At 38.5% G+C, this 27,188-nt stretch overlaps 1 protein-coding gene across 2 annotated transcripts in view; it reads left to right on the top strand.

The window, feature by feature from the left end:
- PRRX1 (paired related homeobox 1) overlaps positions 1 to 27,188 on the top strand; it is a 71,899-nt gene that overhangs the window by 24,592 nt on the left and 20,119 nt on the right. The gene's annotated exons all lie outside the window — the stretch shown is intronic.

Raw genomic sequence — 27,188 nt, forward strand, 5'->3', positions numbered from 1 at the left:
ATTACCAATATAAATTAACAACCAATGGTAATTAAAAGATATTCAGAACTAAAAGTAGATATTTGAGAGACTCTCTTCAGGAATTGTTTGAACTTGTGCTTAGTCCAATAGGTTTTTCTTAATAGTTTTCCTATCCAGTGGTTCTCAATCTCACAATCCCTAACTTCTTGTGGAAAGTAATAAGGAACTCATACTTATTTTCAGCTATTTCAAAAAGCCTATTGAATATGTATGTTTACTTTTTACAGATGAGACAATTTTCAGGATTTTAAATTTTAATTGGATCAATATCAGTTTAGCATGACTCTTTTTTTGCAGCCTTGTACAGTTCTTCAAACCTAGTAGGGACTCACTAAAGTGCAAATGAATGAATGAGTGATATTCCTGTTTATTGCAGGCTAAATGGTATCTCAGATTGGCAATTTTGAGTTTACTTAGTGCACATGACAGACTGCAGTTTATTTGGGAGAAAAGGTTTTTAAAAATGGAGTCTTTGGGGAAGGAGGTCTGTGGGGTTGCAAAGGTTGAGAGCACTCAGATTTTTTCTGAACATGTGAGTGAAGACAAAGCTGTGTTTTGAGGCAGGTTTGTGTGTTTATTTTTTTATGTTTTTAACTGGAAGTCTATGTGATATGCCTGTGATTTTTTTTCAATATTTAAAATACTTTAAAATTTTTTTTAAATACCACAAAAACACCAAAGAAATGCAATATGCAAACATTCTTATTTTGATCATTCCGTTCTACATATATAATCAGTAATTCACAATATCATCACATAGTTGCTTATTCATCATCATAATAATTTCTTGGAACATTTGCATTTATTCAGAAAAAGAAATAAAATGAAAACAGAAAAAAATTTGTACATACCATACCCCTTACCCCTCCCTTTCATTGATCACTAGCATTTCAAACTAAATTTATTTTAACATTTGTTCCCCCTATTATTTATTTTTGTTCCATATGTTCTACTCATCTGTTGACAAGGTAGATGAAAAGAGCATCAGACACAAGGTTTTCACCATCACACAGTCACATTGTGAAAGCTATATCATTATACAATCATCTTCAAGAAACATGGCTACTGGAACGCAGCTCTACATTTTCACGCAGTTCCCAGCCTCTTCATTACATCTTGTATAACAAGGTGATATCTACTTAATGCATGAGAATAACCTCCAGGATAACCTCTCAACTCTGTTTGGAATCTCTCAGCCATTGACATTTTGTCTCATTTCACTCTTCCCCCTTTTGGTCCAGAAATTTTTCTCAATCCCTTGATGCTGAGTCTCAGCTCATTCTAGGATTTCTGTCCCATGTTGCCAGGAAGGTCCACACCCCTGGAGTTATGTCCCACATAGACAGGGTTAGAGCAGTGAGTTTGCTTGGTGTGTTGACTGGAGAGAGAGGCCACATCTGAGCAACAGAAGATGTGGGGGTCTCTTGGGGGTGACTCTTAGGCCTAATTTTAAGTAAGCTTGACCTATCCTTTGTGGGGTTAAGTTTCATATGAGCAAACCCCAGGATTGGGGTCTCAGCCTATAGCTTTAGTTGTCCACACTGATTGTGAGAATATCAAGAATTCAACTCGGGGAAGTTGAATTTCTCCCCTTTCTCACCATTCTTTGCAAATACTTTTTAATTCACTGTTCAAATCACTCTGGAATTTATTGGGGCATCACTCTGGACAAACCCACAAAATCTCATGTCCTACTCAAGTTTCCATATACTTATGGTATTCAATTAAGCTGTCTACATAAGTTATATTAGGAAATGCACTAATCAAAATATAAATTTTGCACCATATAAACATTTTTTGCTTTAGTCTCTCACATAAGGTAAAATTTTAAAATATTAATTATCATCTATTTTCAGCACCCTGCAGTAATGACATTCTTTGTTCTTCCTCATGCAAAAGCATTTTTTAAATTTGCATATTTAGTCACTATCATTATACACTGTAGGCATTCCTATTTTTTTTTTTTTTTTTTATGTCCTGCCCATCTCCAGCACATGGCTTCCAAAGTCACTCTAGAGACTGGCATCCTCTGGCCAAAGAGAAAAACTTGAAGGCACACCAGCTTCATGACCACTTTGACCAAGAAATATCATCTTTATTTCCACTCATACCTATAACTAAAAATCGGTCTTTGTGACTTTCCCTAATACAGAGATGCCAAGAAATGCAGTCCCTGGCTGGGCAGCCACTTCCCCACAACTACGCCGCCACTCTGTGGAAGGGAGCCGAATCGTGGGTGAACAGCCACAGTTGTCTCTGCCACCGTTTCCTAGCCAGGCTCTGCCTTGGGCAAATCTTTTAACTTTAGTCTCAGTTTCTGCACCTGTAAAATGAGAACCATTCTTATATTTATCTCATAGGGTTCCCATAGGGCTGAAAGGAAATAATGCTTGTAAAGCAATCAGCCTGGTGTCTGCCACACTCCATACCCGGAGGAAAACTATGTGATCACCTGGTCCAACACCTCATGTTCTAGACAAGCCCACATCACACGTGTATGCTGAATCACATTCCTATTTTTTAATATTTAATTTTTTTACTTTCAGTATATGGTTCCAGGGTCTGATATTTACCAGTTTTTAAAAAATATGAATTTTTATTTATTAGATATTTTTCTTTCTTTTGGGCACCAGGTGGCATTATTGGATGAGGGTGGGGTGCATAGGGCACAGAGGTTGGTTATGTCATAGTCAAGGATGAAAGTGTAGGTATGGAGAACCAACTGATCAGATTTGATTGTGTGTGTGTGTTTGAGAGAGAGAGACAGAGAGAGAGAGAGAGAGAGAGAGAGAGAGAGAGAGAGAGAGAGAGAGAGAGAGAAAGGCAGAATAAGTCAAAAAAGAGAAACTAACGATTTGGTTACATTCTGGCAAAGAAGGATGAGATATTCATCTGTATGAAGCATCTTTCTCACCAGTTTCCAGACAATGTATTTTTTGGAAAATTCAGAAGCTACCAGAAGGCCTCTAGTTCCCACTAGCTATTTTGTTTAGTATTTCGTTGTATATAAGATCCTTCTTTCCATGCATTCAACATTTACTGAGCACCTACTATGTCCCATATACTTTAACATGCACTAGAAATACTGTGTCAAAGTCATTGTCCCTGCCACTAGGAGCTTATAGTGGCAAAGGCAAACTTGTGAACACCTAAATCAACCCTGTGCTATGGGTACTTGGAGGCAATCATGATCAAGGTAGGATATAGAAAGGTAACAAAGAATGGAGTTGTCAATCCTTTCTGTAAGAAAAATGAGCTGAATAGTGAAAGATGGATACATGTTCATCAGTGAGAATAGATTGGGGGATGGAAATAATTATTATAGATAATTATGCAGTTAAAGCAAGTGTATGTGTGTGCATGTACGAGAGAGACAGTAAGAGAGGGAAGATGGCTGTGTCTTAATATTTCTTCATAACTATATTCATAAACACCATCAGCAGTCACCATTGGCAGCCTAATTTTTGAAGTTGAAAACGTGAGAAAATACTTGTTTGGCAAAACTCAAGTCTGACTGCCCCCCACCTTATGAGAATTTGTGTAATGGCAGTAATTATAATGCAAATTGGGCTTTAAACATCCAAATGTTTTTATTGGGTCAAGATGGATTAATTATGGACCACCTGGATATGTGAAGAGAAATCCTGGATGAATGGCTCTGGGAAGAGTATAAATAAAATAAAATTTAGAAGCAATACAGGGGGATGGGAATTTCAGCAAGTGTGAAAAAGCAGAGAGAGAGGAGTATGTTGGCATCAGAGCAAAGGAATGCATGAATTGGCCAGAGATAAATCCATTAGAAAAGGCAGGAAGAAGTTACTAATGGTTTTGCCCAAGCAGACGGTAAGAGTGTAGAGAGGAAAATGTGATAGAAATGTACTTGACTAAATTCAGGGAAGGAAAATAGCACTCATTTGGATTTCAGGTGGCTGTGGAAGGAGCAGTGTGAACCTTTCAGGTGAAGGACATGTGGTCAACACTGTTTTCCAGTGTCAGTCACAGGGCCTGGAACATCACTACTCAAAAGGTATTTACTGAATGAATGAATGATATAAAGTGAGTGGATTAGGTGCCAGCAAGCAAATAATGGCTGGGTTACAATAGTACACTAACTGACCTATGAGTGAAGTATAAATTGCCTTTTAGAGACTGTTGATGGATTCAGTTAGGTCACACTTGCATAAGTAATGACAACCAACATATTACTCAAATGGATTCTGACATCATTGAGAAGAATATTTCCCCCCTCCTGCTCCCCTTCTCTTCCCCTCTCCCTTCTCTGCCTCCCTTCCTGCCTCCTACCCTTCTCTCCTTCCCTTCCTTCCACCTGACCTCTCTCTCCCTTCCTCTTCATTTTCTCCTCTTCATCTCCTGTTCTTGTGTGTTATGACAGAGATACAATTGAAAATAAATGAAAAAAAAGAACTTAGCCCCAAGGGTGTAATGTGAAGTGGTAAAACATTAATCTCTGTGCTCTGGGGGCTTACAGAATTCCAGCAGTAGTTTCCAGGTAACTATCTGACCTTCTGTTGGGGTGGGAGAAGGAGTGTTCTCTAAGCCTGCTTCATTACAACATTCGAGAAACATGTAACGTACAGCTAGTGCATACTAGGTACAGCATTAAACACACTGAGGGATGCAAAGTTCCTTATCCTTGAGGAAACTTAGAGTTTATGAATAGGTCTAGGGTCTAGACTCCAAACCTGCATGCAAATAAAGATAATATCAAGTAGGAAGTGATGTCATAAGAGAGGGACAAAGGATATAATGTGGAAATTGTTTTTATCCTGGCAATCCAAACTTGGGGTAGGATCTATTCAGGTTTACATCTCCAGGAAAGAATATGGATTTATATTGACAATTGTCCTTGAGCAGGAAGTCCTTGATAATCAACATAAATCCTTATGGGTTAAGAATCCAATTCCTTACTTTCCAAGAATTTTTATTATTTCTTGATTTAAATGTTTAGCTCAGGAGAAGAACCTAAAAAACCCCAATGAATGGGGTTAGCCAGTCTGTTGGGATAGCCTTCCCTGATTCATTAATGAATAATTTCTTAGAATGTTGTAACCTTTTTTAATAATGTGGTTATAGGATCACCTTACAATTATGATTAAGTTGCTGGATCCACTTGATGTAAAGTAAAGCCATTTTTATATCAGGCCATTAGAGTTCTTTGTTATTTAAGAATATAGTCTGTTCTAGCTGCAGAATAATTTCTTCTTTCAAGATAAGAAGTGATAGTATATAATAAGTATTGAGCGTAAGGGTGGGTCACTGTGGCTCAGCAGGCAGAGTTCTTGCCTGCCAGGCCAGAGACCAGGATTCAATTCCCGGTGCCTGCCTATGCAAAAAAAAAACAAAAAACAAAAGCAAAACAAAACAAGTATTGAGGGTTGAAATGGGTCCACTAGAGAACTTTAGTGGAACTAAGTTAAAGAAACCCTTAACTATCTGACTAACTAACTCCCGCATACACACACACACACACACATCTCTTACATTTTTCTGCAACCAGGAGTTCTGAAATTTTTATATCATCGAAAAGTCTTACCTTCTGCAGAAAGCCCTTGACCCAGAAGTACCTTGGGAAATTTTAGAAACTGGCCTAATCCTATATATATTCCAGGCATATTTTGACAGCCTTATAGCTTTTCATCATTAAGTGATCGTGGAACTTTTTCTAAATAGTCAGACATGTTAACACCAGTATTTTGATTCAGTTCCAATCCAACCATCAAATTATTCCACTTAGGCTAGTCACAGCATTCTTCCCCATTCCTTCCCTGACCTAAGTTGTTCCGGGAGACTGCTGTGTGTGCTGTTGGTATTTGCCGAGTTCTCAGGAGGCAGAAGCTCTAGAAATGCCAAATACCACGGTTTTGTTATTATTACTAAACATAGGGCTCTACCTCAAAGGAAGGAAGGTGAGAAGAGATGAATGAATGTTGATAAATGACTAGTAAAATAGAAAACGTGATAGAAGAGTTCTAAGTATTACTCTAAAGAGTGGAGACAGCATGCAGATGTGATTAGGGAGGTGGGGTCAGGCGGCAAACATTGGAATATGGGTGCACTTAGGGTCACTGTGAACGAATTCTGCTATGATGTAATTTGCTGCAGTACCAATCTCAAGGGCAGGCTTTCAGGAAACAGGATATTTGATATGGCAGCCCTGCCTTACTTATTATGAAGGGGACCACGAAAGAACAACAGTTGACTTTCTTGTTGTGCTGTGATCCCCTCTTCCCCTGTCCCCCTTCCCTAAACGCAACAATTTTTTGCCCTAAGTAATTTGAAAAGATGAATTGCTTTGTAAAACTTGCTCAGTCAGATTCTTACGATGAAAACCATTAGGAATAAGAAGTCTGATTGTATAGATAGTATGATGGAGGTTGGGCAATAGGTTTAAGGTGGACATTTATTGCTTGCAATTTTTTTGGAAGTTGAATCAAAAAAGGTGAGAACTATACCTTGAAGGAGGCAAAATTTATGAGATGAGACAGGGGATCAGGAGAAATCTGATCTGATTAGGGGAAGCAAAAATGTAATTGTAAGGCAAAGAGTCTAGTACAAAAGTCAGGAGAGTTTTGTGTCCATCAATAATTCCATCTATGTATACCAATTTGATTCCTAATTTCACATATTTTCTGCCTAATGAGTGGGAATAGTATTGTTCACCACACACAATTTCCAGGAGGCAAATGCAGTTTTAGTTTTCTAAAGCAGTTTGCAGTTTCCTTGGAGGAAAATTGCTGCTATGAAAGATTTTACCACCACATGCTTGAGTTTCCAAAATCCCAGGTGCAAATGTACCCGAATTTCAGCACCATAAGGTTTCATTTTCACACTTGTGTTTGTTATATTACCTGCCAGCACATGAAACACAGTGGAGGACTGGATTAATTTTTTTAAATGAATTTAGGAAAAAATATTAACTTACAGAATCATTGAATTCAGGCTTGAAAGAATTGCTTATAAGTAATTGAATCAAATTTATTCTGGGCGCTGAAGTTTTTTTCTCTGGTATTCCTGGCAGAGAGCGTTCAGCCTTGCTTAAAGAGTCACAGATAAGGAGCTCACTATGTTGTAGAATATCTGTTTCCTTTAGAGGGTGGAAATTATTTTTATAAAGTTTCTGTAAAACTTCAGTGCATGTGTTTATATGTTATATATATATACCCACTGAGAAGAGGCACATTCTCTTTATAACTATTTTCTCGTTCAAAAGCTAGTCAGAGGGGCTGAGAAGTGTGAGCACACTGGTGGGGAAAATAAGACAGAATTAGGATAGTCCTTAAAAATCTGGGAAATGTGCCCACAGTATATGCTGCTGTCTTAAGAAAGTGGATTTATGCTTTTAGTACCATGCACTTCTTTTTATTGATTCAGGGGCTTCTATTTCACAAGAAAGCAGATTGTAAATAAAACTTTACTGATTTTCTTTTTCCCTTTTCCTGTAGTAACAAAATGCTTTCAGTTACTGGAGTCTAACGAGTAACAGCTGTGCCTAAAGTGTTCCTATAGATAAAAATTAAAAGTACGATAACATCTAAGGCTTTCTATTTTTGTTAGAATAACAGTAGACTTAGAAATTAAGAGGAGGTTGAAGGCATCAGTTCTTCTACCTTGTCATTCAGCCTTTTCATGTACTAAGAGGAAACTGTCAGCATCTCACAGTCCACTGCATTGGGAGAGATGCCGAGGCAATCTGACCTTGCTTGAAGTTGCAAGAATCTACAATGAGAGTCTAGCTCCTCAGTAAAGTTTCACTGGGATGTCTTAGGAGGCTTGATTTGCGAGAGATCTGATATTAGTGTGCATAAGAGAGAGAATTGTACTGTGTTTTAGTTTCCTTGGCTGCTCAAGCAAATACCATGCGATGGGTCAGCTTAAACAAATGGGAGTTTATCAGCTCACAATTTTGAGGCTAAGAGAAAGTCCAAACCACAAGGCATCATGAAGGCGATGCTTTCTCCCCAAAGATGGGTGTCCTGGGGCTGGCTGCCACCTTCGGTCCTTGGTTCCTCAGTTTTGTAGCAATGGGATTAAGACCCATCCTGATTGAGGTGGGTCACACGTTAACTGAAGTCGCCTCAACCCAAAGTCCTACTTATAATGGATTCACATCCCCAGGAACGGCTGAAGTTGAAGAACATGTTTTTCTGGAGAAGACAGCTCCAAACCACACCACACATACTGCATGGATGATTAGGGTTAGAAGGGGCTAGAGAGGATGTACTTCGAAACCTTCTACTTGAAAAATGAGGAGACCGAGGTGATGTTTCACAAGCTCAGCTGGTTTGTGGCAGAGCTGTGACTGAAACTGAGCCCTTGTTTAATGCCCATAATGCTTCAGTGAAAGCTTTCCCATGGTTGCAATATGGATGTAGCCACTCAAAATAAGATATTATGTAAATACTGCATACCTAAACATTCAATAAGTTATTATGTTTATTCCTTTTATTAAAGCCTTTATGGAACATATTTGATGCTAGTGTCATATGTCTACTAGAATGCACTGGTGGAGGAAGTAAGGGTCCTGGGATAGAAAGGTCAATCTTTTATGCTGGGAATATGTACACCTGTGAGATCCTCAGCTGCAGCTAGATAGAGGAGACTATTTTATTCTTCAGAGAATGTCAGGACCAAAAGTCTTTATACTGCCCCAGGTTGGAATTCTTTTCACTTGTGTGTAACTTCCAGTCAATTATATTTCTATAGTAAACAAACCCATTTCTATAGTAAACAAACAGAATATATATATATATGTTATGAGGTCTCTAAGTACTCTCTCTTTCCTCTTTCTCCCCTTCCCCTCCTCCCTACCCACTTTCTCTCTTCTATTTCTTTTTGTGCTACCTAAGGACTTGCATATTCTTTCCCCCAACTATCCTGACCCCATCTCTCTTCCTGTGTTAAACTTTTTTTTTGGCTCTGTTCTCTGGGCCCTTTGCTGGAACTCAGCTACTCTCATAGAATAGACTGAGGGGAACTTGGGATTATTTTCTGGATCTTCTAGATGCTGAGTATAGAGAAATAAAACATAAACACGCTTTTCTCTGGTCTTCAACATAAAAGTCCCTTTCATTTCCTCCTCCTGTCGTGGTGTGTATATCCAAAAACCAGCAGAGAAAGAGAGGCAGAGAAATTGATGTGCGCCTCCAACTTGGATGGTCACTCATTCAAGGGGCAAGGTAGGCAGGAGAAAGGAGAGAGGGACCCATGGAAATAAGAGAAGCCAGGCATGCTTATCTGTGTCTACTTGAAAACTCAGTGGGTGTTACCCCACCCTGCAGGAATGGAGGGACTGAGAATCTGCCTGGCATTTTTTTTTTTTTAATTTACCAGATGAAACAAAAACCATCCATGTTCCTGTGATTTTTGGAGGAGGTCATCTACAAGTGGTAGTCCTGTGATTGCTTTTATGAACATTGAAGAAAAAGACGCAGCCCTGAGTCTTGATATCCGGCTTATGTCTTAGCATCACTTATTCCCTTGTGTGCCGTTCTCAGAGAGGAAATGTACCACAGCATTTCAATAGTTGTGAAAAGAACATAAGGTGCAGCCGGCAGTTCAGAAGGGATGTGGTTAAGATCTGTCAAGCTACTAGAAGTAGTTTATAAGTAAAAATGTGCCAACCAATGACACATAGGAATCCACTTTTCCAGTAAAAAAAAGGTAAAGAACACATTTCGCCACTTCTACTAGAGTTTTGTATCCCTTTATTTACATGCAAATTACTTTAAAAGCTAAGAAAACCTATAAAATTTTAAATGTTTCACACCAGGGACTTAAACTAAGAGTCTTTGTCAAATAAACTGAGTTCTTGCAGATCTGCTTTGAGCTACTTTCTTTGCATCTAAGCACAGCCTCTTAGAGGAAGGAAACAGTAAAGTTCTCACACAGAGAGAAAACATTTACCGCTCAGTAAAAATCCCAGGGCCTTGCTGTATGAGAGCTTTAATTTAGCTTAGCTCACTCCTCCATGAGTTAATTTTGAGCATCAATAAAAGGAGATTATTTTTGGACTGAGAATCTGCCTGGCATTTCTTCCAATGTAATAGAGCTTAATAAAGCTCTCCAAGCACCTGTGATTTTTGGAGGAGCTCATCTCCAAGTGATAGTCCCGTGATGGCTTTTACGGCCATAGCAGAACCAAATGTGAAGGAATGTTCTCTAATATGGAGAGAACAGGGGCCTCATATGTGAATTGGAAAAAGCCATGTAACTGAACATACAAATGTGCGTGAGGGCACACATGCATATGCATTTCAGTGGGCAGCAAGGGAAAATGGAAGCCACGTAGGTCTAGAAATAAATGATCTGTGTCTTAGTTTTTGTTGTGACACTTAACTGATTACCATTGAGAAGGTATCTTAATCTCTTTGAATCGCAATTTCCTTATTGTAAAAGGGAGAAATTATCTTCTTTGAACAGTTGTCATATTGTCTGTGAACATGGTTTACAAGTTCATAATTACAAGTGTAATATTTTATTTTTGATTTTTCCTTGCCTATATTGGCCTTTTCTATTTTTTTCTTGATAATAACTGTAATATAAGCTCACTGTAGAAAATTAGAGTCTAGAAAAGAAAATATGGAAAAATATATCCAGTATTGCATCACTCAGAGATGACTCCTATTTTGGCTTATTTCCTTCCAGTGCTTTTTTTTTGTCTTCTTTTTAATATAATTAAGAATATACCATGTATGTAACTGGCATCCTGTTTTAAATAGTACATCTGTTATAAGTATTCTTCCATACTATTAAAAATCCTTCATGAACATAATTTTTAATGGCTATATATTTTCCCTCCCCATCATTATCATCTTTATCTTTATTAATATCATTGCCCGCATCTCACCATCATACATTCAACACCATGTGCCAGACCCTTGGGTCTGTGGTTTACATATATTGTGTTATCCCTCTTCATTTTCATGAATTATTGGTGTCTGCATGCAGATATAGTCAATAGAAAGTAAGAATATTGAAGATAATATTTTCTGTAAGCTTGGTGCCCCTGAGAGGCACTTCAGCATCATTTCAAACTAACCTAACGGAGCAAGGTGACAGCAGCATTGATCATGATCTCATGCATCTTTGGAAAGTCCAAGCTAAATAACAATATATATCCATGTGTTTTGAGAGAGGTCTCATCATTTACATAATCATTTGAGGAAAAAAAAAATTAGTCTAAAGATGGGAAAACAAAGCGTTTCTTTGATTTTCTGTTCCTAAGGAATGAAGTCATTTAAAAATGGGTTAATGCCTCCCTGTAATGCAAAAAAGGCTGCTTCCAAAAATACACAGGCCTGGGAGGTTGTTTTAGAATCACAGGAGGGGCCTTTGGCTTACTGAAATCCACTCGTTTTCTGACCATTTAGTCTCTTGAAACAGCTGAGAGGAATAACACCATGTTGTTGTTTTTAGCTTTCAGAAATCAGTCTTGTAATTTCCGTTTGATCAACAGGGCACATTCAGAGTGGACTTGGAGTATAAAGCTGCTGCTGGCTTGATTAGGCTGATGAGTCTTGAGAAATTGCTATTTCACGACTATCACATCTTTGTGCTGAAAACGTGTTGGTCCATGAGCCTCCACTAGATGAGATGAAGGGAAAAAGAGTTGTAGGGTTGGGAGAGTCAGCCCATAAAGGGAAAGGGAGGTGGCTGAGGAAGGGCCCACGGGTCTCTGGAGAAGGGGCCCCAACTCTTAACTTTGTAATCCTCCCTTCAGCGCAGCGTGTTCTGCTGTTATCCCATGTGCTTAGTCGATGGTCTGTAATCCTTTGTTAGTGTAATTGACGGTGAAGTCTGCACTTTTGCAGCTAATGATAAATAGGGCTTTTAAAGATTGTAATTTCTTGTTTAACTGATGCCAGTTGCAAATACTTTGTGCGGAGGAATAATTCCTCTCTGCCAAATAAAATACAGTGGAAGTCTGTGGAGTGTTTTTCAGCTTATTGTTAGTCACAGCTTGCCTGACAGAGCACTTTCTATGCAGGAGATAAATGCTCAGGCAGTCTGCTGCCAATTCCAATACAGAAAGGACTTTTCTTGTGGAAAATGTTTTTCTGTTTCTCCAGAAAACATTAATAAAGCTTTTATTTTTTTACTTTTTGCTTTATTCTTTTAGAAAACCCTTTAGAGTAGTAAATGTTTGGCTTCTTGGAATAAGAGGGATTCTTTGAGTTTTAAAATTGTCTCACTTATTTCTCTGCTCCATTCAGGAGCTCTGGTTTATACACAGCATCTCCAGATAAGTGGCAAGAATGTAAATCTCTAGTCATTTCACAGAAAACAGTATTATGGCCTACAGAATTGGCAAAGTGGTTCCCCAGGGCTCATCTCAAGACAGAAGGAAAACTTTTAGTGAAAGGGCCTGGGAAATGGCAAAGCAGAGAGAAATAAGGGCTCCTTTGGGCTGAGAAAGAGACACACCTGCTTGGACCTGAATTGAAATTGCTACCTTTAAAAATGAAACAAAACAGCACAAAAGTACACTGAGAAATACCAGTATGCCTCAAAGTACAAATAGATTGGTTTCTGTTTTTTTCCATATAATTTATGTGTACCAGAAGTGTTAGTAATTTAAAAGCATCCTGTGATCAAAAAAAAAAAAAAATTAAGCAAATAATTGCCACATAAATTTTCTTTTCTTTCTTTCTTTTTTTTTTTTTGGCATGGGCAGGCACTGGGGATCGAACTCAGGTCTCCAGCATGGCAGGCAAGAATTCTACCACTAAGCTACCACCACACTGCCCCACTACCTATGATTTTATGGTTTTGTAAATCTTTTTTTGTGTGTGTGTGTGACTCAACTGGCTTAAAGTGAGGCTTTTGAGGAACCCAGGAAGTTTCAGTAGGTCTCAGGTGGAATGTTGGGGGTAGAGGCATTTCAAGGTATATAGAGCTTTTGATGAAATGTGTCACCTTTAGGGTATATATCTGGATCATTTAGAAAGTCCCTCTGAACTCTCTCATATATTAAAAGAGTATGCACCCTTGTGACCTGAATTCATGTTTTTCTTTTTAGTAGCCTGAACACGTATACACTTCATAGATTTAAAGAAAGATGAGCCTTTGAGTTAAGAAACAGGCTCCAACAGGGGAGGAAAGTGGGAGGTGATGGACTGAGGTATTATGGTGGAAGTTTAGGAATCAGTGAAGCCTCAAAGAGCATCTGAACTGTTAAAAGTAGCAGAGCAGGCCCATACTATTAGTACTAACCTTCAGAATCTGTGAAGCATCTATGCTTGTATCATGACCGGCCAAAACTAAGTTCTATGCAATTACCAGAATGCTGTCTAAAAGGCAACACTGCCTGTTACCCATTCCTCTCCTGAAAGCCCATTACTGACTTCCCTGCACTCGAGGATAAAGTTCAAACTTTTAAACATGTCGTAAGAAGCCCTTCACCATCTGGCCCTGCTTTCTCTACTACTTCATCTTCTTTCCTCAAAGCTTCCAAATATTCAGCTGTGGCAATGCACAGTCCTACTACTTACCAGCAGCTATTCTTGAGAAATCCACCTTTCTGAACCGATAAAATTAGGACAATGTCACCCTTCTTCATAGGGCTATCAGAAGGATTAAGTAATACTTAATGAGTAATACTGCCTTTTATCAGCCTGCTCCCTCCACTGTAAATAATCCACTGGTCAAATGTGTGTATGTGTGTGTGTTTTTTTTTTAAACAAAATCTAGCACAATTAGTTCTCCTTTTTTGTGACTCTTTTCTCATATATTAAGGTACAGTTGATGCCTTCTTACCCCTTCCTTATTTTATTTAACTCATATTTTGAAGTTTTGATTTTATTTCTGTCTCTCTTGCTAAGCTCTGAGCTCCTTGTGGAGTAAGGGCCATTGATTCCTCATGTGCTCTAGCTAGTATGTGTTCAAGAAACATCTGTTACATGAATAGAAAGGAAATGCACGATAGAAACCTTAAATTATGATTCATTATTGAAACTTTATTTGAACCCCATGGCTTAAAGGCTCATAGAAGCCTTGGGCCTCAGTTCCCTTTACTTCATGGGCATTTAACCATTCCATCTCTACTCAGCGGAAATGCTTTGCTTATTTTGCTCAAGGATTGCACTTTGCCAGACTGCTCCATGGAAATGACAGTACGATGGAAGTGTTAAGGGAAAAACAGACCCACGTTTCTGCTAACCAGTGTAATTTCTATCACAAAAAGACTAAAAACGTTCCTATCTAACTTAATTTCTTAAGCTTTTAGATTAAGGTGCTTGTCCCTGTTCACTTTAGAAATAATTTTTTGATTTATTTTCTCATACTTTCTATTGTTCTAACAACTGAGAGTCCTCTGAAGTGCAAGCAATTGAAGTTTTTATTTTATTTTTATAGTACTCAAGGCAAAGACAGTATAACATGACTCTCTCATAAATGGCAATAGCAGAGTATTTCAAACAACTTGGGGATTCCAGAAAGCTGACGTTGCGGCAGTTCAGTGATTTATGATGCTGAGAGTAATGGATGGGTCCTAGATCTGTGCAATTATCTTGTTCCCTCTGGCCTGTGCATGATCAGATTATGCTCCCAAGGTTCTGGGAGGGATTTGTAACCAGTTGATTAAGGGGAAGAATAGAAATATCTTGCAGGCTGAAACTTCAGCTCTCGAAGTTTGATAAATCAAACACCCATAAGCCTTTATCTGGGGAAACCATCTGTTATGAAAATCATATGATTGCAACTCATGGATGAGACTTCAAGAAATTAGTATATTTACTTCAGTTTCAGCATTAAGATAATTCCCGATACAGTCTCACAAATTCCTAGCCACTTCTTAAAAGTTCTTCCACTTCTTAATAGTTTCAAGGAAGAACATTTCTCTGCAACATGGAAGCATTCTTTCAGGATCACTGGTTCTGTGCACAGCAGGCAGAACAGAATGTTTCAGAACTTGGATTCTGGAGCCAAACTACCAGGTGCTGATTGTTTGCTGTATACCTCTGTCTGGGCTGCTCAACCTCTCAGCCTCAACTTCCTGGCCTACAATTTTGGGCTGATAATTATACTACTTCCTAGGGTTGTTGTGAAGACTAAATTAAGTAATCCATGTAAAGCACTTAATAGTGGTTCCTGGCAAATAGTAAATATTCAGTAATTATTTGTAATTAAGAGATATTTGCTAAGTGCTTACTATGGAAATCATATTGGCCCAACATTATATTAGATCCTGGAAAATATATGGGAAATGTATAAGACACTGTCTCTGACTTCTCAGAGTTTATAATAATAATGCCTTACTTATATACCTAGCATTTTTAGTTAAAGCATCTTATCTGGGTCTCATAACAACCTCTTACGGCATTTGGAAATTTTATTTCCAATTTGCCAGGTAAGAAGCTGGCACATAGGACACGTGAGATTGCTGAAAGGTAGTGAGGACAGAGTCAGGAATGGGCTGCTTTTAGTTAGCGTCATTTTTCAATTTACTGAGTGGTGGTGGAAGACACAGAAAACAAAGTTGACAGTATGACTGCAATAAGGAATAACAATGTGCTAAATGGTATGAATCAAGAGCTTACTGCAATTGGAGTTCAGAAAAGAGAATAATTAAAATGACCTACAGGATTTGGGAAAAATAAAATAGAAATTAAAATGTTTACTTCAAGGTAAAAAGAAAAAACTCACTGACCATTTTTTATTCTGAAATATTACTAAATATTGGTTTACCTTGTATATTACATAGGTAAACGTTGCTTGGCTTAGTTTGGGTAAATCTGTTTTAGAAAGTCTGTAAGGACTTTTGGAATATAAACTGAATAACAAATGCAAGCAGTTTTGTGCTCTTTGAAAGAAAGGCAACAAATTAATGTAACATCTCAACCCTCAGAAGTTATAAACACAATTACACTGCCTCTTTCTAATGAAATTCTGTTCTCTCCAATTGTCCTGAGAATAAAGTGGGAGAACATAGATTTCTGTTTTTTTTTCCTGAGGTTCAAAAGTCTCTAGGCTGTGGTTAACTTTTGGCTGGAGACCATTAAAAACACACTCCAAATATTCATCATATCCAAAGGTTAAGTAGGGTACGTAAGATGTAATTGATTTATTGGCCTTTGGTCATTGCAGTCATTATACAGGACTGTATGCAAACTTGCCTTCTCAGCTGTACTATATCTTTAAAGGAACCTTAAGAAGAAAGATGTGCTTTGTAAATCCCGTGACATACATCTTCCCGTCTCCTGTCCTGAGCACCCCCTACAAGTGATGATTTTGGAGAAACTCACCTTCACAGAAGCTTTTGTTGAAACAAATAAAATGGTCAACAGCTTTGTTACAACAATCTGCACCCTTTATCTTCCTGCCGTAAATAGACTATATCGCAAATCTTTCTTAATATTAAATATGAGACTTTTGCTCTCAGTCTGGGGAATAAATTGTTTTTCTGGATGCTGTCCTTTTGGAAGAGGCATCTGCTTGAAATCTAACTAGCAGGCTTAGATCCTGTTGTTACTGGATACTTTGTGCCATTATTTTTCCAGCCCTGACAAGAAACTGCTTTCCTGGAGGGACCCATAAAACTTACCTAGTGACTTTGGTCTAGGCTTCGAGAATGTTTTAAAGGCGTGCATATTACTTGGGTCCTAGTAGGACAGCATCAGTGTACAAAGTCTCAGAGGATAATGAAAGAAAAATCCCTATTCATAGTGATTCATTTTTCATGCACCTCTTTCTTTTTTTTCTGTCCCTTTCCTTCTCGTCCATTAACCAGCAATTTAGGACCCCGCTGATATAATACTTGGTTGCACCAACCAGCCCAACTTGGCAATTGACTCCACTTGGAACCTTACATACCCTGTCTTGGCTATGCCTGGTTATATAAAATTTAAACATCTGAAATACAGATTTTAAATATATTTTTTGTTAATAGCTCAGTCCAGCTGGCACTGGTATCACATGAGCCATTACTTGGGAGCGCCTAACTTGAAGTAAATATATAAGAGTGATTTAACAGGTATAATTGTTACTGGACTAGGTAATGATGATAGCTCTTAGCAGTTTTTGTGGGTTATGCAGAAAGCCCAAAGTTGAAGTTCTTGCTTCAACCACCATGAAAGTCATTTTGTAAAAGTAACTTCAAAGTTGGAAAATGTTAAAAATGTTGGAAACCTAAAAAAACAAACGAAACCTGAGGGGACAGTCAAATATCTATCTGTATTAGCATTGATGACACACTGGAAACAGATGCCAAAAAAGAGAACGACCTAGGTGGTGACTAGAGCAAACATCCTTATTCTTGGTTACCCTGCATTTCTAATTATCATTTTTTTAATCAATAAAATTTTTATGAGGTCTTTCCTCCATCCTAGCTTCTTCCTGTTATGAGTTCAACAGTGTGAATGCTTGCCAACTTTCAGAAGACGGGGATTTAGAAGTGGTGGCCATGACATGAGTCACAGTGACACATAGCTTACTCATAGGTTTCCACTCCAGGCAGAAAGAATCATCCATTAACAAGGAACACTTCAAGGCTGTTCAAAGACAGGGGGCATGATTCAGTGGAATAAGATTATTCCTCATGGATAGTTGGGTGTTTTGCCCAAATTAAATTTCTTTTTTTTTTCGTGTGATCTGAGTGCATCAGCATCCTTACTAGTTAAAACAGCCGCATATCCCTGGAGGGGAAATCACCATGTGATTAAGGCTTAGGTGTAGTTGACAGGAAGTCTTGTTCCTGTTTGTTGGAGAAGAAATTATCCAAGCTCTTCCTCAAGCTTCTTTTTCAGTGGAGAGGAACAGAAACCACAGCGACTAGAAAAGACTGGCTAGAAGATAATACAACATAAAGTCAAATTTTTATCTTTTAGGGAACATAGAAATAACTATACCAAGTTATGTCTTTATTTTTTTTTCAATTTATATATGTGCACTTATTTAAATATTATATCTTATCAACAACATATTCTCTTAGGTCTCATTTTTTAATCCCCTTCAACAATCTTGGTTTTTATAATTGGATTTTTCAGTTTATTTGCATTTCATGTTTTGCTAATACATATTGGGTTTCTAAAAACAAAATACACACACAAAAACAATCCATAACAATCTGAGTTATATCTTTTGAGACTTTGTTCTTTTCTGGGGTCAAAGATGGTCAGTAATCCCATGTGTGTCATCATTATAATGTATTGAGTGCTAGTGAGATGCATGGGTTCTGTTCTACACACTTTGTTCATAGTGCCTGCCTTCAATGCAATCTAACTGGGGAAATAATTACGGATGCAAAGTCATGTACAGAGAAAGTGAATGAAAGACTTGGATAATATATGCTCCTGGAATTTACATGCCTAGGGGTAAGTCTTCAAAACAGGGAAAATGGTGTGCCAAAACCTTCTAATAGAAACCATCCCTGAAAGGGCTGTCAGCCTTGGTGGCTGAGTGTGAATTGACCAGGGTGTGCAGGATGGGTGTTTTCCCCAAGCACAGTTAACCCTATCATTCAGCCATTCTAAAAAAATGCATATAACATGCCAGGCACCAATACCAGGTTCTGAGATACCACAGTGAACAAGTTAGACAAGGTCTCTGCCTTCAGGAAGCTCCTATTCACATAAACAATTACAAGTTGTCATGAGTGTAATAAACCAGATGGTTAAGCTGTTGGGATAGAGAATGATGAGGGAAGGGCCATTTCTGGTCAGTAGTCAGAGAGGATCCCTAAGAGGAGTAGAACGGTAAATTGAGATTTGGAGAAGGGGAAGAAGCTATCAATATAAAGAGGCAAAGGATAGGGCTGTCCTAGAATGTGGTGGTAGGCAGAGGGAGACAAGGACAAAGAGGAATATAAATGAAAGACAAAGAAAGCGTGTTTTTTTCCCACCATAAGTGGCATAACAGGAGTGAAGTGAACGGAGTTAAAAGTCACTGTGAAGCTGAGAAAGGGCTGCTGAGCTCCAACTATGACAGTGAAAGGCTCTGCTAGCTATGTCTTCTGACCCAGCAAGCACTTCAGTGTTTCTGTCCTCTTCCTCAGCCTATTGTTAGCTCTGATGGCCACCAAGTCTACTGGAATATATTTTTTGACTATTACTTTACTTTTCAAGTACTCGTGACTTCCTTCCTCAAATCAGTTATAAAGCCCCTAAGGGCAGACTAAATGTAATATTCCTCTGTAATCCTCAAAGCATCTACTTGCCTGGCATGTAGTAGATGCTCAATAAATATTTGTTCAAATGAATGAGGGGATGTGCAAGCCAAGATTAAGGATGACCATCGTTGGTAGTACCAATTTTGGGATTAGCCTAAGGTAGTTGACATGAGTATTGTGTGCAGCAAGGCTATGTCCACCCCAGAGTTAGGAGGTCAAGGCTGGTAGAGGAAAGAAAAAAAGTATGCACTTATGCTCATTTAATTTTAGTAAACTTAGAGGATAGAAAAATTGTCACTCAGAAATCTCTCAGATTTTCTCTTTCTTTATATTTTGCTTACAGGTGAACTAACTCTTAAAATAAAGGAAGAGTTACCCCTTCAGGGTGCTTTGGGCCTGGCGTACCTAAGCTTTCCTGAGGCATAATTAATAATAATGAACACTCTTCTGCACTCTATCATCCAGCCAAACATTTTCTAAACAACAAAGGGCCTAATACAGACATTGCCCTAAGCAAATACTCACTGAAAGTTTTCTATTCGGATAAGTACTGAAATATAAAACCAATCCTACAGTCCCATCTTGCTGGATCTGAAAGAGACCATAGTCACCTAGTCCAGCCTATGGTTTTGCCAGTAAGGGCCCTGAAGCCTAACCTTCAAACTTGGTCTGTAACTCGATCAAATTAGAATCTGAGCCTCCAAGTACCCAGTCCACAGGCCTTTCCACAACTGCTCCAAAATGTAATTGAAAGCAAAATATAAGGAAATGTACAAACCTACTTGTTACAATTCATACCATTTTTTAAATGCACTTGTTCTTCATATCTTAAAGCCATCCATTTTACATACAAGAACACTAAAACCCAGGGATGTTATCGTGTGGCACTTTCTTAAAAAAAAGTCAAATTTTGTATCACTGCATACACTTTGGCTTTTCTTGTACGTTAAAAAGAATTTTAATTTGATTCCACTTAAACAGTGTTTAAAGATACCAAGTTTTTTACACATACTATTTTACCCCGTTTCAGTCTTCAGACGCGCTTGGTATCAAGTTAGAGTAACACCTGAGAGGAGCCTCAATTTCCTCTTTGGTCTTCCTTATTTACTCTATAGTGTGTCACAGGATTCATCTTGGCTCCATCTCTTACTAAGTTCTCTGTTCCCTATGGCTTTCGTCACTGCAGGTATCTTGTCTTTTTAATTTGAGATGAAAAAATAAGAAGGGAATACCTGTCATACTTCTATTCTCAAGGGTTCAAATGTCTCATAATCGTCTTGAATTTCCAAGGGAAGAGTCCTAGCCCCTCACTCCTTTTCTTCCAAGAGCTGAGCTTATGAATCGCATGCATCTTCTCAATTGCTGTTTATTTCCAGTAGTGTTTTTTTTTGCCAGATTTTTCTTTAGAATGTGAAAAATTATTACCAAAAAGTGAATTTAAAAATGTGACGTGGTGGTTGTCTGAAATGAAGATGCAACTTTCTACTGGCTAATTTCGAGGTTGACCTTGTACCTTTTACAAAGTCTCATACCAAGGGAAACACCAGCAGAAGATGGTCAGAATGCAGGCCCCGCCTACCTACCAGGTGGACCACACACCTGAAATATTGCAAGTTTGGAAGGCTTTTAAAATCTCAGCCAGAACTCACTCTTTTCCCACAACTTTGCTTTTCTTGGTTTTGTTTAATCCCTTTGGAATTTACCAGAGTGCTCAGGCATTAAAAAAAAAAGTCGCCGAACAGATACTGAGTAATAAGACCCAACCTTTGCGTTTTTAGACATGTGACAACTGAGTTAGTCAACCCACGGAAAACTGGCTGGGAAATAATTAAAATTTCGTAGCCTAACTATAGTCCTGGGACCTTCTTCTTCGATTTTTTTTCTCTGTTAAAATTCATTTCTAGTGATATTGATTGTTAAGCGTACTGATTACTTACGTTTTTGAGTGCTAGAATCTGTTCGCTTTCTGAATGCTTGTTTCCAAAATTTGATTTAGAAAGGAAAATAGGTTTGTTAGAAAGCTAAAAATTGTTCCAAATGGAACTTTCTGCATAAGTGTCTATGCATGATTTCTTTGTGCGATTTTGGGACTACCAACAAATCTCAGCTCTTGCTGATTTTTACAACCTTTTTTTTTCATTCTTCTGGCTTTCTAAATCTCAATTATGCACGCCATCAAACCTAACTAAACCACATCAACATATTTGAGTGGGTTTCTCACTCTCCACCCATTATCTTGTGGTAAAAATATCACTGAATAGGCAAATGCCCACAAGCAGGCAAGAGAAGAGAAAAGGAAGAGCAGCAAAGAATTTGAGTGGGAGACCATACAGCAGCAGTGGTAACTGTGAAATCCACAATTCACCAAATACCTATTATGTGCCAGACTCTAATTCAATAATTCTCAAATGACCCTGGGAAGTAGGTTTTCTTATCCCATTTTATTATTTTGAAAACCGAGGCTCAGAGAAGTGAAATGTCTTGCCTGAGGCCACACCCCTAGGACCTGCAGGAGAGCTAAATTGTTCTGATTTCCAAGCTGGCTCACTTTCGACTCTGCTCCCCTGCCCTGCACCCCCTCTCCAAATTATAATTAGTTGCATTTGATGGACAGATTCTTATTTCCAGCTTTCTTGGGGGCATCCTGGAATGGGTTTCAAAATTAGTAAATCAGGGATTTATCCAAGAGAAATTATGAGCAGGTTACATGTCAGAAGCCAGAATTTTATTTCTTTATCTAAGAGAAGATAGATATCTGTCCAGTAACTCAATTCCTAAATAAGAATTCTAATGTATAACTATTTCATGTCTGATTATTAATTTGTATTTATTGAACACTGAAAGGAGTTTTGATTAAATACAAACACAAACTCTAAGCTCTGGGTTTATAGTATAAAATAGACACAGAGTCGCATTGAAAAGACTAACAGAAAGTTATCAATACAGCGTCAGAAGAAAGAAAAGATTCCAATACAGGATTGCATGGGACGGCTTGCTTTATGTCGGCTATATCTTCAGGAATTCCAATCAGGACTCCTTTAAGAAGAATTGAGTTAAAGCATATAAGGTGAAGAGAATTGTTTTAACATCATTGGCTGTATGGAAATGCACTGACCCTGGGGAGATGAAAGAAAATATGTACAATGAGGCCAAATGCTGCACAACTTACATTACAGTGCCTTATATTTTTCAGTGTTCTTTGCTTCAAAGGAGAGTCAGTTTTATTGAGAGAGTTAAACTTTGAGTTGTGTCTACAAAGAACTAACTGTGGTTTTGTACCCAGCTACTGGCTCATCCTTTTGGTTCAAATTTTTCACAATGATGAAATTTCACAATTTTGGGGGGCATTTTATTCTCCAAAGAACATATGCCCCTACAAATTACATTTGATGTGATTCAGTGCTATTTTTCTAAGGTTTAAACCACGTCTATGCCATGTTGACAGCAGAGGGAAAAATAGACACATCAAAGACCCTCATACAAAGTTCAGGGTCTGGCAGCTATAGTGTGGCAATGCAGCTTAAAGCAAACAAAAGCTGCAGTGTATGGGCAGCTACTGGTCACTCTCAGCAGTTTCTGGGATTTGATGGTGGAGGACACCAGGTATGGCTTTCAGGAGGTGTAGGGTGCTGCTAATCCTGGTTCGGATCATTGTGATGCATAAGTTTGATCTGCCTGGTGGCAGGCGTCCCAGTGAAGTTAACTGTACCATTCATCAGGGCACATATTAAAAGGATGCTTTCCTAATTGCAGTTGGAACTAATTGTAACCAAAGAAACTCAAATGAATGCCACAGCTGTATTTCACTGCTTTTCATAGGCCTTGCAATAAAAGCTGAACAGTTTTTTGTGGCTTTTGCAATTATACTTCCCTTTAATTTTCCAAAGGTTACAGGGCCCGAACCACACAAATCCCATTAAAGTAAGTAGCTGTTGTGCAATATAAGTTCCTTTCAAAACATTCTTCAATGCCCATAAAATGATCAGCGGGCTGCACTTTAGATCCGCTTGCCTGCCATGTTTTTAACCAAGAGGCAGATGACGGACTTTGATGTGGCAGTTGGTTTCTGCTACTGAAGGGGGTGTTTTATCTTCTTGCATCAGATTTCTTCCCAAAGTGATGTGACTCAGGCACAACAGACACATTTTTCTTCAGATTTTATTCCTAAAATATGTCTTTGCTCTACCTTTAAATTACATTTGGCTGACAGTCGATTTGGTATCTCTAAGGCCAAATGGGATCAGAGCAGAAGGGGATCAGGGACTTTTGGAGTTAACTGAGACCTGCTTGGGGTGTGAAAGATCTTGGTGAGTGAGGCTCAGCATATGCTGCTTGGGTCTCAGGCTTGAGGGTAGTGCTTCATTTTCTTCTCCATCCTCCCTCCAATGCAACTTGGGCAATCACAAGTGGACTTATGTCAGAGCCAAGGGCAGAGCTACTGATCTCTGCAACTCGTATTTGGATGCACAAAGGGCATCTGACCTTGGGCTTATGGCTTTCTTTCCTCCAGAAGTACTTCATATGTATTCTAACATCCAAATCCGTTGGAAACACCATCTTCTTTGGCAGCATAGATTTCCTTCTTATGTGTATTCCTGCTTGTTTAAATCATTCATTTGTCCTAGGGCCATTTCTCTGGTAAGGAATAAAAATGAAGGATTAATAACTGCATCTACAAAGGACTCAGAACCTGAAAAAGAAACACTGTAAAAAGGATTTTCCCCTCCACAGGCAAAACTATCCAGAGAGAAATGTTAATGTTAGCCTAATTATTTGCTATGCTATACCTTGTTAAAAAGAATAATTAGAATTCAGAAACTACTCTGTCCTTTAAAACTTCAGATGAATCACTAAGGTTCTGACTTTCTACAATGTGACTCAAACTCTTTCAAATTTCTTTGTCATTTAATTTATCAAAGGACCTTATCTTTTTTTCCTATAGGAAAACGTAAATGCAATGAGGTGACAAAACATTTAAATAGAAAGAATTAGACCATATTAAAAAAATTCATTTGATTATATACTAAAATATATTCTGTAGAAATTTAGAAAACGAAGAGATCAATATGGAGGCATCAGGTAAGTTTTATATATAAGGGAAGATTTGTGATGTGTGTTAGGTAACAGAGTTTCAACTGTCTTAAAATGAGAGTGTCAATATGGTGGTGGGGAGAAGATGGAAGATGTGGGTATAGTATGGCACCAAAATAACTCACATCACTGCACATACTTTGTTGATAAAGCAAGGACTTATGGAGATCTTTGGAAGGGAAAACACAACAACATCTGGATCAGAGGAGCTATTCTAGGTGAGAATGGTCGCACTTTTTTATGGCTATTCTGGCAGGAATAACAACCCGTGCTATTCATGGACCCTCTTTCGTAGTCCCTCATCACGATAGCTAGGATGGAAAAGACCTTGTTTTTCCCAAACATATTTTCCTGGGTAGTGGCTTTATTTATGTCTGTGATGCTTCGTGGCTCCTCTCTTGCGCAGCGTGTATACTGCCTTCTTCACTAGAGAGCATACCAGAACTGGGAGTCCTAGATTCTAAATCTGACTCGGTCACAAACCAGCACTGTGATTTGGGGAAAGTCCCTCCACTTTCCTAGGCCTCATTTATCTCACCTGTAAAATAAGGGGGTTGGATTAGATCATTTCTTTGCTTTTATTTGGTGCCAATATTTTGTGAGTCATGACTTCAAGCGAGAAAATGCCTGTTAATAGGGTCATTTTACTTTTTATTGGAAAGAGTGGCAACAAATGCATATTTGGAAGTTACTCCTTCATCAATAAATGTACAAAATCCATAAATACCTTGGATTTGAAACATTATGATTTTAATAAGCGTGCCTCCTTGCTCCCTATGGAGCTTGGTGAATGCTATCCAATTTGGAATTCCAAAGAATGAGAAGCCTCCCGAGGTCCAAGTGGACACCAGTATCAAAATCGACCTTCACTGTCACTGTCTTTTACTAAAAAGACGACCATCCTACAATGATCAAAAAATCTGCTCTCTCTTCCCTCTATTCAAGCAGAAATCGCAGTCTGATAAAAATGTTTATCCTGGGTCTTTCACGTGCCCTACATTTGTAAACCTCTGCAATGTTCACATTTCCTCTGGTGCTGCTGAAGATACTGTGCCACACCCTGCTCTTGGAGGCAGACAGGGAGTTCCCAGTTTGTGTTTAGTGAGCAAAGACAGACCGGTTGAAGGGCTGCCGCTCAAGCTGCCTCTGTTGCCCACTCATTGTCTTTTTCTATTATACTTGCACTTCGAGGGACATTTGCCAGATACAAAACTCCTGAACCCTTGTTATTTGTGTCTTTTCTCACCTTCACCATGATCTGGACTGGTGTTTTCATTTGTTAAAAACAAGAACATTCACTGGGAAACTTTTGCTGGATTAGTTTCAGGTCATCGTAGCTATTTATTCCCTGTCATAAACTGTAATTCTCCATTTCCCTTACTCCCACGTCAGGGGAGTTGGTGTTTTATACTGGACCATCAGTGGAATTTGAGTGAGCAGTGGAAGATTTCACAGAACTACTGAGAAATGATGGAGCATGCTGTAGTGCTAAGAACGAAACATAAAATATTCTTGGTCTTGATTGCACTTTGGCTGTACAAGAAGAAATAGGCTTACAAACAGCATAAAGGATTTGGAGTTTGTGGTTATACTTGAGAAAGAATTTGCCCTGAGGGACAAGAGCAAATCATGCAATTGGCTTCATAAGAGATTTCCTTTGTGTGACTAAAAATGATAGCTTAGCGTCTAATTGGTCACAGGTTGGGGTAGGTATGGGAAATAAGGATTTTTTGCAGACTTCTGTTTGACTGGAGCATGGAATTCAGGTTGTGGTGCTGTCACAAAGGCCTGGATGACCTACAGAGACCTGATGTCCAAGACATATAGAACTGCAGCAAAAAAGATTTAGAAATAAGAATGTGGAGAACAAGAGTGCCTCCAAATATTTAAATAGGACTGAGACTACAAATGTAAGACACCTACTGAAAGGTATTTGATCTTAGGTGTTTGAATTCTAGTGTTGGTGTTCTTATAAACTAATTTTGCTAAGAACTATATACTAGCATAATCAGTAATGTTGATTGGGATATTCTTTATATTTTTAATCATGCTGATTAAATTGGCTCTAGTCTCAAGATGCCACTGGATGTTACATTCTTCTTGAGAGTGGCACAGATGTGCAATCAAACCAGGGCTCTTAGTTGAGGTACCATAAATGCGAAAAAACCAGAAACTGGTCAAATGCAGCACTACCTGAAGCAAAGAGAATGGGAGTCAGCAGCTTCTTGCTTAGAGGAATCTAGCTGAGAGCATCTGATTCTTTTTTCCCTGCAGCAACAATTTTTTTAAGGTCCTGAAAATTTCCATATTTTCCCTGAGAACAATTTCAACAAGGATTTACTCTACCTGGGTGCTTTGAATATCAAAGAGAGATGTTCAGCCTCCATTCTGAGCTCCAATGGCATTCCTGGTGAGGCAGCATTGAGGAAAGAGTCTTTGATCAGCAAGACAAGGAGGCTCAGTCATCAAGCACTGAGAGACCTGGAGAAGGCACTACATTTTAAATTCATCCCTGATTTAAGATACACTTTGAATCCATGCCCAAATCTAGAACATACCCTCAATTTGTGATAAGAATTGTATTATAGCTAAGGTAGATGTCCTTATTCTTAGGACACCATGATTTGTGCTCGTAGTTTTGTTGAGTGTTTGGGTTGTGTTTATAATCAGAGAGGATTCGAAGACTTCACATGTTGGACAAAAAGGGCTGAGAGCTACTTTCTGTTGAATGTGGAGCAAGTGGCCCATCTCTCCTTTCTCTCCACCCTGACCCTCACTCCTGTATTTTTCTGTGGACTGAGCCTATTTGGGGAGAAGCGAATCAATGGAAATGTAAGGCTAGTTTGTCAGACTAAGTACATGGTTTGGACTTTGGCAGTTTAGCTGTAAATTTGAGAACGGCACAGACTCTGCAGCAGCTCAGGCCTCCGGGTGATGACTTGATGGTGGTGTT

Source organism: Tamandua tetradactyla, chromosome 4 (genome assembly GCF_023851605.1).
Source record: "Tamandua tetradactyla isolate mTamTet1 chromosome 4, mTamTet1.pri, whole genome shotgun sequence".
Classification (NCBI taxonomy): domain Eukaryota; kingdom Metazoa; phylum Chordata; class Mammalia; order Pilosa; family Myrmecophagidae; genus Tamandua; species Tamandua tetradactyla.